The 17545-nt window shown below is 53.8% G+C and overlaps 1 long non-coding RNA gene across 1 annotated transcript in view; it reads right to left on the reverse strand.

Annotated features, from left to right (window-relative positions):
- Positions 1 to 2355: 2355 nt before the first annotated feature.
- Positions 2356 to 17545, reverse strand: part of LOC140689548 (uncharacterized) — a 56205-nt gene continuing 41015 nt past the window's right edge. Inside the window, exons 2-3 of the long non-coding RNA XR_012064595.1 lie at positions 8379 to 8482; positions 2356 to 2441 (exon numbers count right to left, since the gene is read on the reverse strand). This is a non-coding gene — a long non-coding RNA (uncharacterized lncRNA). The remainder of the gene's footprint in view (positions 2442 to 8378; positions 8483 to 17545) is intronic.

The following is a 17545-nucleotide window of genomic DNA, read 5'->3' on the forward strand; positions in this document are numbered from 1 at the left end:
AAAATTCAAATGTTGAAACACTTAACTAGAAATAGAAGATAATTCCCACAAATTTCCTGAAAATGGGCAGCAGTGAAAAACCCACAGCTAGTGTCATACTCAATAGTGAAAGGCAGTGCTTTCCCCCAAGACGAGGATGTGTGCTCTCACCCTTCTAGTCGGCACCACACTGGAGGTTCCAGCCAGGACAACCAAACAAGATAAAGACACTGAAGGTATACAACTTGGAAAGGAAGAAGGAAAACTGTCTCTATCAGTAAATGAAGTAATTTTGTATAAAGAAAACCCTAAGGAACCCATTTCCTGCAACATTAGAACTAATCAGTGAGCTCAGTAAGGCTCCAGGACACAAGACAAAGCACACAAAAGTCAGCGGTGTTTCCACACACTTGCAGTGAACAAATGAAAATAAAATTAAGGAAACAATTCCATTTACAGTAGCATCTAAAAGAATAAGACACTTAGGAATAAAATTAACAAAATAAGTGCAAAACTTACACTCTGAAAACTTCCAGACACTGTTGACCTACATGGAAAAGCATATCATGTTCACAGATCAAAAGACATAATACTTGTAAGGTGGCAATTGATCTACATTGTAAATGACATCTCCATCAAAATCTCAGATGACTTATTTGCAGAAATTAATAAACTGCTTTTAAAATTCACATGGAATTACAAGGGACTCTCAGTAGCCAACAATTTTGATAGAGAATAAAGTTGGAAGACTCACATACCCAATCTCAAAACTTACTAAAAAGTTCTACAAAGCACCCCTCAAAAGTGTGAAACTGGCATAAAGACAGACTTATAGATCAACAGAGTAAAACTGAGAGTCCAGAAACGCACTCATACATCTGCGGCTGACTAATCTCCAGCAAAGGCACCAAGACAATTCCGTGAGGAAAGAACGTCTTTTCAACAAATGATGCTGAGAAAACTGAACATCCACATGCAAAAAAAAAAAAAAAAAAGTTGGATTCTTACCTCACACCACATATAAAAATCAACTCAAAGCATGTCAAAGACCAAAAAAAAAAAAGTATCAAAGACCTAAATGTAAGAGACAAAAAATACACAACTCTTAAAAGAAAACACCGTATAAATCTTCATGTCCTTGACTGGACAGTGGTTCTTAAGTATGACGCCGAACGCACAAGCAACCAAAGGGAAAACAGACAAGCTGGACACTATCAACGTTAAATTCTTTTTATCCTTCAAAGGGCACTGCCAAAAAAGTGAGAATACAATGCACAGAATAGGAAAAATATTTGCAAACCATACATCTGAGAAAAACGTGTTTCTAGGATTTAAAAGAACTCTTACAACTCAACAATAGACAACTAACCTAGTTTTGAAAGTGGGCAAAGGCTTTGAATAGTCATTTCCCCAAAACGGCCAGCAGGCACGTGCAAAGACACACAGCTGCACTGCCCCTCAGAGAAACACAGACCATAACCACCAGGAGACGCGCTTCACATGCACTCTGACGATCTGAATCGGAAGAGAGATGGTGACAACCGTGGGCAAAGACGTGGAGAGACAGGAACCCGCGTGCACTGATGGTGGGGATGTAAGATGGTGCAGCTACTCTGGAAAACAGCCAGGAAGTCCCTCAGAATGTTAGATGGAGTTAGCAGAGGACCCATCAACTCCCCCAAGCTTGCACCCAAGAGAGTGAAACCACAAATCCACACTAAACTGTGTGCATCGATGTTGACAGCAGAATTATTCATAATAGCCGAAAAGCATACACAACCCAAAAGCTCGCTAGCCGGTGGCTACGTAAAATAAAATGTGCGAAGCCACACAACTGAACGTCATCCAGCAAGGAGAAGACAGGACCGGTGAGCCACACCGCGGATGGACCTTGAAAGCATGAGGCTCCGCGAAAGAAGCCAGACCCAAAAGACCACATCCCAGGTGCTTCCATTCACGACGCGCCCAGAACGGGGAAGTCCGTGGAGACAGAGCGCCCACTGGTGGTGGCGAGGGCTCGAGCGGGGCGGGCGGACTGGAGTGGGGTGGTGGAGGGGCGTGTGGCTTCTCCTGTGGGAGATGAACATTTCTAAACCTGATGGTGGTGACGGTGGCGCAGCTCTGCGAGTATGCAAAATAATACGCTGAAAACTGCCGAGTTATGGACTTTAAACAGGTTAATTGTATGGCATGAGAATTAAATCTGAATAACGTTGTAAGGGCAGGATGACATGCATGGTACCATTCTATTCATGTGAAGCTGGAATACAAGCAGCACGAATCTGTGCTGTCAGACGGCAGACGAGGGCGATCCCGGCGGGGCAGGAAGAGGAACAGCGGGCGGGGCACCCAGGCCTCGTGGAGCCGGGAACGCTTCAGGTACCGATCCGGCTGATGGTCAGAAGGACGTGTCCCCTCCATGAAAACTCGGGGAGCTGGAACCCTAAGAATGGCATACTTCCCTGTAGGTACGATATACTTCAATTAAATTTCTTATTAAAAAACTAAACTGATTTATACATGAACCATCCCTATTATTTCTATTCATTTCCACTTCCTGATAGAAAATTTACTGACCTCCCCAACCTACAAGCATACTTCCCTTCTAATTCATTTATTTCCATGGAAAAGCTGAGGCAATATTAGCATCTGTGCTTCACCACAAAGGGACAAAACATTTTAAATAAAGAGGAACTTAGAAGAGTGCTCAGTATTAAAAATGCTTATGTCAACAGGCATCATTAAATGTCAAAATCATCTTTAAAATTATCTGCATCTGATATATTAAAACATATTGCTAATATTTTAAAATGTTTTATCTACTAAATAATCCATTAAAATATATCTAAAATGACACACGTAAATACCAATGATTTAAACACATCTTCTGAATAAAGTTACAAATACAAAAAGCATTTACTTATTTTTAGAAGACTATATGTGAAATAAGTGTACAAGTATTATATAACATGAATGCAGGGAACAAAAAAAATCACAAGAGTTTTGTTTTTTAAGTTCTGTATGAAAATGTATTAATAATCTTTAAAGCCACGTATGTAGAACACAGTGAATGCTATAAAAACAGCAGCACAGTTTCAATCCCCCCCCGATCCCCACATCAAAACATACGAAGCTCACGAATACCATTCACAAGAAAACCAGGGGAGAGAGAGCCCCGCAAAGCGCGAAACACAAGGACACACCGCGAACTTGTAAAGATGGGGGAGAGGAAGCCCTGACCCTGCGCCCTCCACTGCCTAATGAAACAGACGGAGGGGGCTCTCTTTTTACACAAACAATTCCAATTTGGATAAAATCAAGTATCACTACTTCCCAGCTCCCAGGAAAGTAAAGGATTTAGGCTTCAACCATCCACAGCGGCTGATTTCACGGAGAGAGAAGCCGACATGATGTCTGTCTGATGAAAGAAGCCGCCTGCACCCACAGTCTCGCCAAGGGACACACAAGTCATCAGCATCTGGACCCACTGCCCAGGGTGTGGGGACGGGCAGAGGACAGAGGTGCCCGCTGTGCTGTGGCCCGAGCCACCCTGCGCTCTGGACGGCAGGGGACCGTCCAGGTCAAAGGCCCCCGAGAGAAGGGGCAGCAGGCGAGAGACTTAAAGACGCCTCCCCTGGAAAAGTGGTCCAGACCAGACTCCAGAGCCGGGAGCTCGGGCCTGCGCCGAGACTAAGGAAACAGGCGGGCGTGATGAAATCTGGACTGGGTTAGCCCCGGGCAGCAGTCAGGGCTGTGCCTGGGACACAGGGCTCCCGGGACAAGGGTCAGGGTCCTGGTTTTGGACGATGACAATGACAATCCACCAAATCCTTTCTGTATGATTTTCTTCTATATCTTCCATTTTTTCTATATTATTTTCTTAAAAGATGGTTCCGACAGTGACCTAATATCTAAGTCCTCAGTGAATCTCAACGCTTTGATAACGTAAAGCCACACACACCTAACATCACACAATCGGGGGAACATGTTTGGACTGAGTCAGTGAATGGAATGAAGCTTTCTCATTCTTTTTGTCTGTGCATCCACATCTGTTACGAATTATCGGCTTGCAGTTTCCAGGAGATTTTGGTATAGAAGTCTGTATATATATATATATACATGATTGCTAATCTCTTAATTTCAAATGCATTCCAGATGCCTGCATGCGTGCTCTCCTCCCCTCGCCCTCAGGGGCTTTGATGTCGCACTTCACACTTCATCGTTCTGTGTTCCCGTAACTGCTCGTCGTGGACACAGACCGCTTTGCCGCTGTCGTCTGCTAGCTTCCCTACTGGCTTGCGTGTGGACGGCTTCCTGTCTTTACTGTACGTTTGCCTTTACTGGTGAGCTTTCTCATTTTGCAATTTTCTGACTTCGAGCTGTGGCCTTTCTCTCCTGTCTGGAGAAGTTCTTCCAGCATCTGTTGTAAAGCTGGTTGGGTGGTGCTGGTCTGTGAGGCCTGATTTCTCCATCAAGTCTGAACGAGCGCCCTGCTGGGCAGAGTGTTCTTGGGTGCAGGTTTTCCCTTTCTTCACTGTAAGCGCTTCGGGCCGCTCCCTTCTGGCCTGCAGAGCTTCTGCTGAAAACTCAGCTGATAACCTTGTGGGAGCTCCCTCGTGGCATTTGTTGCTTTTCTCTTGCTGGAATGCAGCTTTCTGATTTAACTAAATAACATGCACACCCACTGCTGAGAGCTTCTGAGCAGCTGGCTGCTGGCATGAACTTCGGCTTGCAGACGGAATAACCACAGCGCCTCACCACTCGAGGGTTATTAATGACCGTGGTTAGTAACCGCAGGCTCTTGCTTCCCCAGAAACCTCCAGCCCCGGTGGCCATGGTCTCCCTTCAGTCAGCTGCCTCCTGGTGGCGTCACCTTGCATCTGCTGCCACGGCCTCGGGCCACGGGTCACACTGGGCACCTCACCCTGCCCCTCCTCCCACTGGATCTGCAACCTCTGCTCTGTCCCTGGTCTCCTCTCCCCAGGGCCTCCCTGAGGGGCACTCATCCTTCTCCAAATCTGTTTTTAGAACAATCTTCTGCAGCACTGAAAAGGAAGAGCTATCAGCCACGGAGAGACGTGGAGGAAACTTAAAAAGACACCCGGTGTGACACTATAATGATGAATTCATGTCATTATACGTTTGTCCAAATCCACAGAATGAACACCAAGGCCGAACCCAGTGTAAACCATGGACTCAGGGTGATGGTGACGTGTCCGTGGAGGGTTCCCAGCTGTAATAAATGGACCATCTGGTGGGGGTGCTGATAACACGGGGGTCAAGGGGTACACAGGACATCTCTGTACCTTCCTCTCAATTTTGTCCTGAACCTAAAACTGCTCTAAGAAGTTTGTCTTTTTTAAAAAGTCACCCTTCTAAGCTGTATTTCCAGCTCTAGTGCCACGTCAGCCTCGCCAAGCCCTCCAACCTGCCCAACACCCTGCAAGGGTCGAGCAGATGGATGAGACATCTCCATCTCCCCCGCCCCCCCAAGAACCACCCTGTGACCCTCCCAGGCTCAAACTCTGAACTCCGTCTGCACGTCCGTACGTCCACAGGTCTACCCTGAGCTGCAGGCGAGACACTGTCAGCATTCCTCGAGTGCAAACTTCCTCCTCAAACTCTCATTAGACTTTCTAGCCAACCCTCTACAGCCCAGCACGTGCACTTACTTATTTAAACAGTGATTCCCCGTGAATAACCAAAGCTCATACATTGGTACAAGGGGAAACTTCACAGCTAAAACTCTGAGTGATATTTATGCTGAGACCACGTGTCCCTGGGAGAGATGATCCACAGAAGGACGGGACAGGGCGCGCACCTCGCGGGAAGGAAGAGGAACACAGCCAGCACCTTGTCCCCTGCGGACGTGCGCGCTAGCTGCCCCAGACAACGGCCGAGTCCAGGCCTGGTGCCCCGGCTCCTGTCTCCCCAGGGCTGCGGGACAGACGTGGCTCCAGGCAACACAGACGGAAGTGCTTCTGGACGACACAGCTACTGCATTGCCATGACGTCTGCTGTCCTAGGGGCTCTCGATCCAGGCGTTTGTGCGGCGTGTAAGGAGAGCCCTGCTCACCCCCCACCTCCCACCCCACTCTGGAGAAAGGAGGAGGGAGACCTTCCCGGACAAGAACCAAGGGTCTGAAATGTGACGGGAGAGGCCCACGATCAACCCACTGAGATAAACGCATGAGTGTCAGAGCACGACCACCAACCCACCAGCAAGTCGATGTCGCTGCTGTGTCCCCGACTCCATGGACTGGCCGACTTGGGGGGAAAGTTTAAGTGTGAAGGCTTGAAACAGCCACCGTCATAAAATGGCTTCTTATTTCATTGCTCTCTAAGTAGTGAGAGAATCTGGTGACTTAGCAGAGCCTTGAGAAGGGAACTAGAACCCAGGTTCACATGCACAGACCTCAGGTTCCCGGGAGAACATGATCCGAGCACATGAGGTCCCGCCGAGACCCCTCCCGAGAGGAGGCCCACATGGGCAGGGCCACCGAGAACTGAGGTCCTGGAGGGTGAAGCATGATCACACGTCCTCACACGGGAGGTGAAGGTCCCAGACCAGCGCGGTCGCGGGCCGGGGCCGTGGGAATATGGAATTCTTCGGGGAGAGAGGGAGTGTGAGCACCGAGCACGTGCCCCGCCGTGGAAACCAGAGCTGCCATCACCGCCCACAACTTTTCTTCGCTGCCACGTACATACTTAAACAGGCTGAACCGGCCTGGACCTGATTTCCTCTAGGCCGCGGGGCCACACTGGCTGTGTGTAGCGCTTAGGGGCCGAGCTCAGGAGGGGTGACGCTGAACCGAATGGACTTCATTCCAAGACCTTTGCCTAGAAGCTGGATTGCGTGGCTCCTGAGATCTGGGGACCCCCTGGGGTAAAAGTAAGCGTGATTTCCTTCCATGCAGGACAGGTGCATCTGACAGCAGGGGGCGAAAGAAGGAAGGAAGGTAGCCAGGGAGGGGCCGCAGCGCGGGCTCCAGCCCAGGGCTGCAGACAGTCTAACCGGCTTCCCTACTTGACACCGCCCCTGCTGTGACTGCCCCCTCCCCGAGTGTGACAGGAGCACAAACACCAACCACAGCAACAAAAGAAGCTTCCCAGCCCTCCTGGGCGCCGGGCGCAGGCTGTCACCCTCCCCGCACCCCCGTCCTGGCCCTTTCGGCAGGGACTGCGTCCCAGGAGGGAGGCCTGCACGGGTGCCGGGCGCCTCCTCGTCCCGCCAGGCCCTGGCCGTCTCGTGCGGCCTCTTCGTGCAGCCCCACAAGGGGTCTGTGGTGCCCCCAACAGCCTCTAAGGAGCTCCTCTTCTGTGACTTGCGCCAGAGTGAACTCTTCTCCGCAATCAAGAACGGAACCTAACTCGTGGGGGAAGACACGCGGCTGCCTCTGCTCGGCTGCAGGGAGCCCGCCCGCAGGGCTGGTGACAGGGCTGAGCAGGCCTGCGTGCCATCTTTGCTGAAGCGGAGGGAGAATCAGATCTTTAACGAGAGGGAAAGAAAAGGCTCGGCCTCCTGAGGCTCCTACACAAAACCCCCAGCAAAGAGCAGCCACGTTCCCGCCATGGAGCCGGACACCAAGCCAACACCCCTTCTGAGACCATCAAGAAGGTGAGCGTCACTGAGATGCCGGCGTGCGGGGTAAGCGGGGACGGAAGGCAGGCAGGCGGCACCAGGGGCAAGCGTCTGCCTGAACATCCACGCCATCGGGACAAACCCGTCTGGAGGAAGAAGTGGGACCACAGGGCGCTGCCCGATCTACGAGCACCGAACGGAAGCAAAGGCGTGGACTCTTGATTCACTGCTCACCCTCTGCTCTCGGAGGCGCTCCTGTGTGCGCGGAGACCCAAGGTGGGCATGTGGCCCTGGGGGTCCTGGGTGTTTGGGGAGCGAACACTCAGCAGTGAGAGCGCCATCAGTGGGAGGGGGTGTGTCTGTGTCCCGTTTCACTTGCCATCAGCTCTAGGACGTCTTGTGTCCCACACACACGAGCAGGGCCAGCAGCACCCCCACGTGCAGGCCCTCTAAGCACCGGGCAGCCCCTTCCACCCCTGGGGAGAAGGCCAGCCTGGGGGGGGGGGTTCATGCGGTCCCACCTGTGGGCCCCGGCTCCCTCCTCCAAGTGCACGGTGACTTGGGGGCAGGACAGGAGCCCAGACCGCCCCTCACTCTCACTCCCAGGCACCTCCACCGCCTCCCCAGCTTCCCCAGCGCCACACGGATGAGCCCCGGTTCCAAGCCACTCGCAGACACGACTCCGTCTGAACAGGGAGCCTCCAATGGAACCAGTGGGTCCCCAGCCCCACACTCAGCCCCAGACACCCACCCCTGAGAGCCCATCCCCGAGACTCACACGGCCCAGGCCCAAGCCGGGAGGAGGGTCACACGGTACCTGAGCGGTGCCCATGGCGGTGGAGCGGGTGCGGGCCGAGGGCATCCACCAGCGACGTGGGGAACCAGGCAGCGCTACGGCCGGGCCTCGGATGCCGGGAGGGCCTGTGGTGAGGAATGGACAGAGATGGGAAAACATGATAAAGAAACTGGTAAACCACCCCTGGCAGCAAAGAACACACATGGATTTTGCACATGACAAAAACCACCACACTGAGCAACAGTCAGTCAGTCGGGAATGGCTGCGTGGCGAGGCCAGGCGGGGAAGCGGCAGGTGGAAAACAACGCAGGTGCTCCAGGCGAGGCCCGGCGCCATGCCCCGCACCGGCCTCACGGCCCGGCCCTGCACACGAGCACTGTGGGTCTCCAGCAGGGCTGGAGGTCGTGATAAGCAGGGCTCACGACGTCAAAATGCTCAGCCACAGAGAGGTGATTAAATCAGGGCTTCCGATTCCACACACAGCTCGAGGATGGAAACGGTCTCTGTGAGCTTAGACTGGGTCTGCAAAGAACCAGGCCGATTCCGAGAAACAGAAGAACAGTCCCAGGGAATATTAATACTTGGCCATTTTCTTTCCAGGAAGAGAAGTGAGAGCCAGCCCCAGATAAACTGAGCGCAGCGCGCTTCGTAAAGAGGCACCCATACACACACTCCGGTAAACTACAAAACCTCTGCCCCTTTTTTATTGCACTGATACATGGAATTACTGTTTTCCCCAAGTGAATCAGACTTTCGAAGGAATGCGAGTGTTTTTCAGCAGACTTATTTATAACATCACGCTGGAAAAAGTGCTGTGTTCTCAGACTGAGCTAGTCTGACCACAAATGCTCACCCACAAACGCTTCACGTGGCCCCAGACATGTGGTCATGTTCTGTTAATTCTCACCAAGCCGAAGTGCTGCGTGTTGTACACCACCTTCCGAAAATCCTGTTTTCTCACCAAAATCTCTGACCCGGCACCAGTCTGATCACATGCGACTAAATGCCCTGTGCTTACTTTCAAACGTACAGCCCTAAAAAGGTGAGGGGACGACCATTTCTCCCTTAGCGAGCACTCCCCGCAAACACTGATTGCAATGCACACACTGGACACCCGCCTGGGTTCCCGGTCACAGTGAACACACATCTGTTGTGACTGTCGATCTGAACTGCGTATTTATTTCAAGGCATTTAAGGTTAAAAGGCCGGATGTTCCCAGAGCCGACATCCCGCTCTCCTGCCTGCGTTGCTCACTCAGGGACCGTCGAGATTCCTCCGTCACTGCGGAGTCAGGCCAGCCTCCTGCCCAGGCATTCCCTTTAGTGCATTTTGCAGACATTGTGTTTTTCAAACTGAAGGTTTGTGAAAACCCTACATCCAGCAAGTCTGTTGGCGCCGTTTTCCCAACAGCCTTTGCTCACTTGGTGTCTCTGTGTCACATTTTGGTGCTTTTCCCAACATTCCAAGCTCTTTCGTTATTACCGTACTTGTTATGGAGATCCGTGATCGGCGATCTTCAGTGCTACTGCTGTCCACTGTTTTGGGGCTTCCGTGTAACAGAGGAACTTCATCAGTAACACTGTGTGTTCTGACTGCTCCACCACCAAGTCATCCCAGTCTCTCCCTCCCCTCGGGCCTCTCTGTCCCCCAGACACAACAGGGTTGAAATTAGGCCGACAAATAACCCTACAACGGCCTCTAAATGTTCAAGTGAAAGGAAGAGTTGCATGTCTCTCACTTTAAACCAAAAGCTAGAAATGCTGAGGCTTCGTGAGGAAGGCAGGTCCACAGCCAGGAAAGGCTGACGGCGAGGCCTCTCGGGCCCTGCAGTTGCCAAGTAGTGAAGGCAAAGGACAAGTTCTTGAGGGAAACTGAAGGATGGTGAGAAAGCCACACAGCCTCCTTGCTGAGATGCAGGGAGTCTCCATGGTCTGGAGAGAAGGTCAAACTGGCCACAGCTTTCCCTTCAGCCAGAGCTTAGTCCAGAGCCAGCTCCTAACCCTCCACAGCTCTCTGGATGCTGAGCGGTGAGGCAGCTGCGGAAGGGAAGTCTGGAGCCGGCAGAGGGTGGTTCGTGAGGTTTGAGGAGAGAAGCCTTCTCCAGAACGTCACAACGCAGGTGGAGCAGGGAGTGCAGGTGTGGAGGCTGCAGCCTGGTCTCCAGGAGGCCCAGCTGCCATCAGCCCTGCAGGTTCCAGACCTTCAACGCATGTGAAATGACCATCTGTTGGAAGAAGACACCATCGAGGACGTTCCTAGCCAGAGAGAAGTCAGTGCCCGGCTTCAAAGCTTCAAGGACAGGCCGACTCTCCCCTTAGGGGCGAATGCAGCTGGTGACTTTCCGCTGAAGCTTCTGCTCACTTACCATCCGAAAGCCCCAGGGCCCTTAGGAACAGTGCTAAATCCACCCTGCCTGTGCTCTGTGAACGGAACAACAGCCCGGATGACAGCCCTCCTGTTTACAGCAAGGCTTCCTGACTATTTTAAACCCACTGTTCAGATCTACTGCTCAGAAAAGAAGATTCCTCTCAAAACATTACTGCTCACCAGCAACGCATCTGGTCCCCCACAGCCCTGCTGGAGACGGACAGCGAGATTCACGCCATCCTCACGGCTGCTGAGACGCCTTCCATTCCGCAGCCCTGGATCACGGAGTCGTTTCAACTGTCAAGTCTTCATATTGAAGGAATACGTCTCATAAGGCTGCCTTATGAGCTGCCTTACACAGTGATTCCTCTGATGAAACTGGGCAAAGTCAACTGAGAGCCTTCTGGAAATGGCCCCCAATGTAGATGCCGTGAAGAACGTTCGTGATTCAGGGGAAGAGTCAACATTAGCAGTAATATCAACATTAACGCGTTTGGAGGAAGTTGACTCCATCCTTTCTGGACGACTTGGCAGGCGCTAGACTTCGGTGGAGGAGACCACCGCAGATGTGCAGCAAACAGCAAGAGAACCAGAATTAGACGTGGAGCCTGAGGATGGGACGGAACTGCTGCATCTCAGGATAAAACTTGAACGGATGAGGAGCTGCTTCTTATGAATGAGCAAAAAAAAAAAGTGTTCTCCTGGGATGGCGTCTCCTCCGGATGACGATGCTGTGGAGGCTGCTGACACGACAACAAAGGATGCAGAACATGACACAGCCTTGGTGAAGAGACGCAGCAAGCTGTAGAGGCCCGATCCCCATCCCGGGGGAGGCTGCACTGCGGGTAAGACGCTGTCGGACAGCGCCTCCTGCTAGTGGGCCCACTCGTGAAGGGGAGGGTTGGTCGGCGCGGCGCCCTGCACTGCTATCTCGGTTTAAGAAGTTTCTGCAGCCACCCCGACCTTCAGCGACCTCCACCCGGACCAGTGAACAGCAAGGCGAGAACCTCTGCTGAAGGCTCAGGTGATGGTTGACACTTTTCAGCAATAAAGTACTTTTTAATTGAGGAAAATACATTGGGTTTTTTTTGACACAGTGCACTTGTGCACTTAGTAGACTGCAGTACGGCGTAAGCATAACTTTCATCACCGGGAAACCAAAAGCCCTGTGTGAGCTGCTTTACAGCGGCGGTCTGGGATGGAAGCCACAGTCTCTCCGGGATGTCCTGTACTCAGTCGATTTTTTCTTGCCTTGAAGACTCACAATCGGCCCTACAAGTCCCTTACTGTTAGGCACCTGCGTTGTTTCCAGTTTTCCCGTTGCTAACAGTTCTGTACATATTTTGGGGTGCTCTTGGTGAGTTCACGCAGAGTGATTTCTAGGGGCTCATCTCAGGTCTCCGACCTGGAGGTGCAGCCGTCACACGGCAGATGCCCCCACCTCACGGTGGCCAGGCCGGGTCCCCCCGTCTGCTCTGTGCTCGCTCCCGTGCCCTCCTCACTGCCCTTGTAGCTGCCGCCCTTTTTATTCCAAAAGCAGTTTCAAGCTCAAAAGGAAAAGTGGGAACAGTAAACAGAGCTAAGAAACTGCCTTTGGTTCCCGGGTAAAGCAGTCGCAGGTTGTGCGGAAAGCAGACGTCCGCGCTCCAGTTGTGATGCGTTCCCTGGGCTCTGACACACATGGAACGAACGAGAGAGACAGAGAATGTTCCATCACGTCAGACCAGAGGGGTTAGGGCTCAGGGAGGGGGCGTGGATACTTCGTGCTACCAGCCCGCTGGGAAAACCCAGAGTAACCAAAGCCTTTCACAGAGGAAGTGAAGACGCCAAAGGCCAGAAGCTTATGAAGGGCCCACATCTGAAGGCGCGGCTGAAATTCTCCGAGTCAAGAATTACTTGAGGTTCTCTGTCCAGGCGGGGGATTCAGGGTTCGAGCGCATGCCTGTGTAGCCCTGATGACACCTCCATCCCAGGGGACTCACGTGATCCCCAGCCACGCAGCTCTGGCCACTGAGTGTCCGTGTTACTGCTCCTCCCAGCCCTGCTCCCACGTGTCCCGGTGTTTTCATAAGGATAGTAACTTGCTCTTTCTCTTTTACACGTTGCTGTCTAACTGACAGAGCTCTTTAACGAGAAGCAGGGTGGATGTGAAACTGCAGCTGAACAGGGCAGCTTTGCTGTCTCACTCATCGATGGCTACCGAACACAGACCTGTTTGATCAGTCGTGATGTCTCTGCAGAAAAAGTGCCTGAGAGACAGAAAATGGACCCGAGCATGGAGAACCGCAGCCGGGGAGGGAGGGTGCAGCTCGGTGGCAGAGCATGTGCTTAGCACGGGTCCGATCGGCAGGACCTCTGCTTAGAAAGAAGAAGAACCAACAGTAAAACCGCAGCCTGGACCACAGGGAGCTGCTGAGACGCTAAACCCTCCTCACGTGGAAGACGTGAGAGTGACTCACTTGTCCCGTGTCGTCTCTGTCTTCAGAGCGCGTCCTCCTCTCTCTTCCCCTGGTCCTCCTCTGGGACCACCTCCTCCTCCATCCAGACCTGCTCAGTCAGTGCAGTTCGCCCCCGACCACGGTGACCAGTCCAGAGACGTGCACACGGGTCACCAACCAACGCACGGTCACTGGGATGGTTTTCCTGGAGCGACTAGAAGTGCTGGTGAGGGGTGGAGGGCTGCACCTGGAGAGAGCGCCTGGGAGGGCCCCAGAGCCGCAGAGAACCACACCTTCAAGTCCGTCTGAGCCCCTAGATCCTGCTCCGACCCCCGACCCCATGGCGTCCCGGACGCTTGCGAGCCAGTGCGCTGGGCGTCTGCCAGGTGCAGCCAGCACCGGGCCTAACCGAGTGAGCCGCAGCTCTGCCCCAGGACAACGGTGCGGGGCATCTGCTTCTGGTTCTAAGAACACTTGGCATCCAGTTTTCCAGGGGGTTTCCAAACAGTCTTGGCAAAGATCATATGCAAAGAAAATCTGCAAAATACAGCGTTTTATCTTTTTCTTCTTCAAAATGGAAGCACTCAAAGGAAAAATCCAACAGGAACTAACAGTCCAGGATGAAGTCTGAACATAGTTTCCCACACACACACGATTATCAGTGTTGGGTGGGTCCCCAGTTTGCTGGGATCGCGTCCAAACAAAGAGGAAAAGATGAGCCCACGGTGGTGCATGGGGCGCTGGAAACAGCAACTTAAAAATCACAGCACGGACACCGCAGGAGCCACGACACAGGGCAGCCCAAGACACAGCCCTCCTCAGGCCGGGACCTGCCCGATCCGGGTCCCGGGAGGGTCTCAGGGACGGTACTTAGAGACGGTGAGCGTCAGAGACGTGCAGAACGTGGCGACCGGCATCCTGACTCCAAAGGCCCTTCCTCCACAAAGACTCTGATGCAGCCTGGCACCTGATCACAGATGCGCTTCCCTGGGAGGAAGCAACGCCCGGAAGGAGCAGAAATTTGGGAGAAGCTGGGGGGGGTCCCTTCTCAGAGCTGCACTTCTGACACAACGCCGTGAAAAATCTCATTCTGGGGCATTTTAAAGGGGAAAAAAGCAAGTTCAGGGAATCACTGCTTACTTAGGGTCAAGTCACTCCCACTGCAAATTGCTCGAGAAAGTGCCTGGGGCTTTAGGAAGGGAAGATGAACTGACACAAGTGAGTGCAGGACAGCAAGGCCCTTTCCGGGGACTTAGGCTGAATCAGAGTGGAAACATTATAAGAAAGGAGGGGACGAGGAAGAAGGTAATTAACTTTGCACCTTCGAACACTCCTGTGCTAGAATGTCCCTGGCGGAAGCAGGGCTTCCTGTGTTCATTTCTTCAAACTGGAAGTTACCGAACACAGGGCAAACTCGAAGCCCCCCTTTCCTCTGTCACTACATCCCTGTGAGGCACGGAGACGGGGGTGGCATGGGAGGGCCGGTCACTCGGGGCGGCTCTGCGAGGGTCCTGGCTTCCACCGGCAGAAAAAGAGCAGGACCTCGCTTCTGATTCAGCCACAGCGCTGGGGCATCCGAGACCCCGAACCAAGCACGCGGACCCCACTCCCGCTCACCATCCTCCCGCGACCCTGGGCATCAAAGATGAAGAGGAGAGCAGTTTGCTTAGAAACTCCAGAATCGGAGGACCAAAGCCAACTCCACGGAGTCCTCCAGAACAGCGCCCACTTCAGGGAGCGCAGTGATCTATTATTCAGCAAACGCGTGACTCTCTCCTGCTCTTAAAGACGCTACCGTGAGAATTCCCCGAGGCCACGTGCACCTGTGAGGTAGAGACGCCTGCTCCTTGTTCTCTCTGCCCTTTAAATTCACAGTGCGCACGCCTCCCGGCCCAGCAAGGACAAGGCAGAGCTGCAGGGTGAACGTATTTAGTGGGCTCCTCTTTTTCTCCGTAACTTAACTTCAAGTTTCTCTTGCAAGCCCTTGAATTGTATTTCCTTCCCCGTGTTAGCGAAATGCTAATTTCCAGCCGATCGTGTGGCACAGGGACATGTGCTCATCCATCACGTTCATGGTTTTCAGCACAAGTGTCGCAAAATGGGGCACAAAATTCAAGGGACAGTGTCCTTCTTGCCCAGAAATGAAGTCCCCTGGGGTCAAGCATTTCCACTTTGCAGGGAAGGTGTTCTGCTGAAACAGGCTCTTGACACTAATTGTATCTTGTGATCTGAGGTTTACAAAAGAAGGAATTGACAACTGATTTTAAAAAGCGCAGTTCTGAGCGTGTACCTTGCACAAGCCTCCTCCGGCAGCCCGGCCCCTTGCAAGTCAGCTCAGCGCTGAATCCGCATGGGCACCGAGCCCCGCGGCCCGTCTCCCCGTCCACGAGAGTCAGCTGAGCCAGCCATGGGTTCGCGGCCCCTCTCACTGCGAGTCAGTAAACACTGGACGAAACCGCTCATGTGCAGGTGTTACTGCTTACATAGCTCACGTACGCAGCAAGGGAGAAACCAGGAGGCAAAGCAACTATAACACAAGGGAAACACGTCATTCTGAGGCGCAGAACAGGTGGAACGTAACGCAAGCTGCAGGTCAGACAGGCGGCCTGGAGCTGGAGCAGCAGGGACGGGTCTGTGACGAGGCAGCTTCCGAGTGGACCCACCAGGACCTGAGGGCAGTGTCGGCGCAGGGCCCGGGGCCAGCGCCGCGCGCACACCGGAGGAGCACGGTGTGGTTTCTGGCGGCAGACCGTGCTGCAGAAGTCAACAGCACAAGATAAGGAGAGCGGCTGACCTGGGCCGCGGTCATGAAGACACGGAGGGCAGGCTGGGGAGTGAGGCCGTGGGGGCCCACCAAGGGTTTCCTGAACAGGGGAGGCCAGATGAGCAGGGAACAGGGAAGGGCCCCAGGCCCCCCAGACGTGCTGGGTCGGAGGGATGACAGGGAGGCAGCCAGTGGTGCCCGGTCAGGGGATGACAGACACAGATGCAGAAACCGGAGAGGCTCAGGGCTGGGTCAGGGCCAGTGCCTCCGAGGGGCTCTCGGAGGCAAGAAGGAAGAGGGCAAGCTCCGTGGCCCCCAGTGTGGACGGTGCAGGGAGAGGAGGACAGGCCCCCACACCTGCACGCTCTTCCCGGGCTCAAGGCAGAGGGGCCGTCAGGGCCCCCAGGCTCAGGGCTGCGGCCGCCTCGGTCCACGGTCACCGGCACCGGCCGCGCCCTCTGGCCCCTGGGACAGATGTGGACAGCACCCCGTGAGCCTGGGTGAGCAGGGCCGGACCCGAGGTGGGACGCTGAGCCCCACGTGGAGGGTCAGCCTTCGACACTGCTGTGGTCTGTGGCCCTTCAAGGCCGCAGCACAGAAACGCATCCGTGCATCTGTGGAGTTAAAATCTGTGACCACTGGGGAGAAAGCTCCTCAGGCGGGTGACAGTGGAAAAAGAAGGATTGAGAAACAGCCTTTCATGGGCTGTGAGCTGCTGCAGTGGCGAATCCTACCCTCACATGGACACCCAGTGTTTAGCCCAGAGCTGGATGCAGGTAAGGGTGAAAAAAATACGGCGGCTCAGCACCTATGCCCCAGCCCTACCAACAGCTGGGCGATGAAGGTGGAGGGGCAGGAGGGACAGCGGGACCCGAGAGCCACAGAGAGAGGCCCAGACACCCCGGGGTGGAGACCAGGCTGCTGGTGGTGGGACAGCTGTGTCGGACGCCAAAGACCTGCAGGAAGGACAGCAGGAGACGGGGGCAGCCCCGGGACGGGGCTCTGATGAGGGTCCCCAGACAAGCAGGAAGCCGGAGGGCCCTGCAGACGAGTGCTGGTCCTGGGACTCGTAATGGGGCCCCAAGGCATCGAAGGGGTGCCCCTGAACAAGCCCTCGGAGCTCTGACCTGCACCCTCCAGAGAGAGGAGGCAGCGCCGTGAACACTATTTATGATCACATGGAGGAGGAAGTCGCACTGCTGGGGGCGGGAGACTCCGGGGAAGCAGCCGTCCACCAGGAGGGACCTGCTGCACGAAACACCCAGGACTCGGGAGCCCTGCCGTCCACAGCAGCCCCTCGGGGAGATGCAGAGCTGAGGTCACACGCGGGCAGCACGTCCTGTCAGCGGTCAGCAGCTGCCACCACTCACTTTCCTTAACTGAGTGCAGATCTACTCCTCAGAGCATGTTCCGCTTTCATTAGGGCAAGCGCTGCAGGCCGCAGAGTTCTGCAGGAGGCTGAGACCCAGGTGGTCTGGGGAGCCCTTTCTTCCTCGGCGCTCTTTAAAAGGAGACAATACACACCTAGAAATCAAGGTTGTAAGATCTGTTATCAATTTATTCCAATTATTTCCTCTTGTAGCGCCCTTTGCTAATTATTTTCTTAAGCAGCTTCATTA

This window comes from Vicugna pacos, chromosome 26, assembly GCF_048564905.1.
Source record: "Vicugna pacos chromosome 26, VicPac4, whole genome shotgun sequence".
Taxonomy (NCBI): Eukaryota; Metazoa; Chordata; class Mammalia; order Artiodactyla; family Camelidae; genus Vicugna; species Vicugna pacos.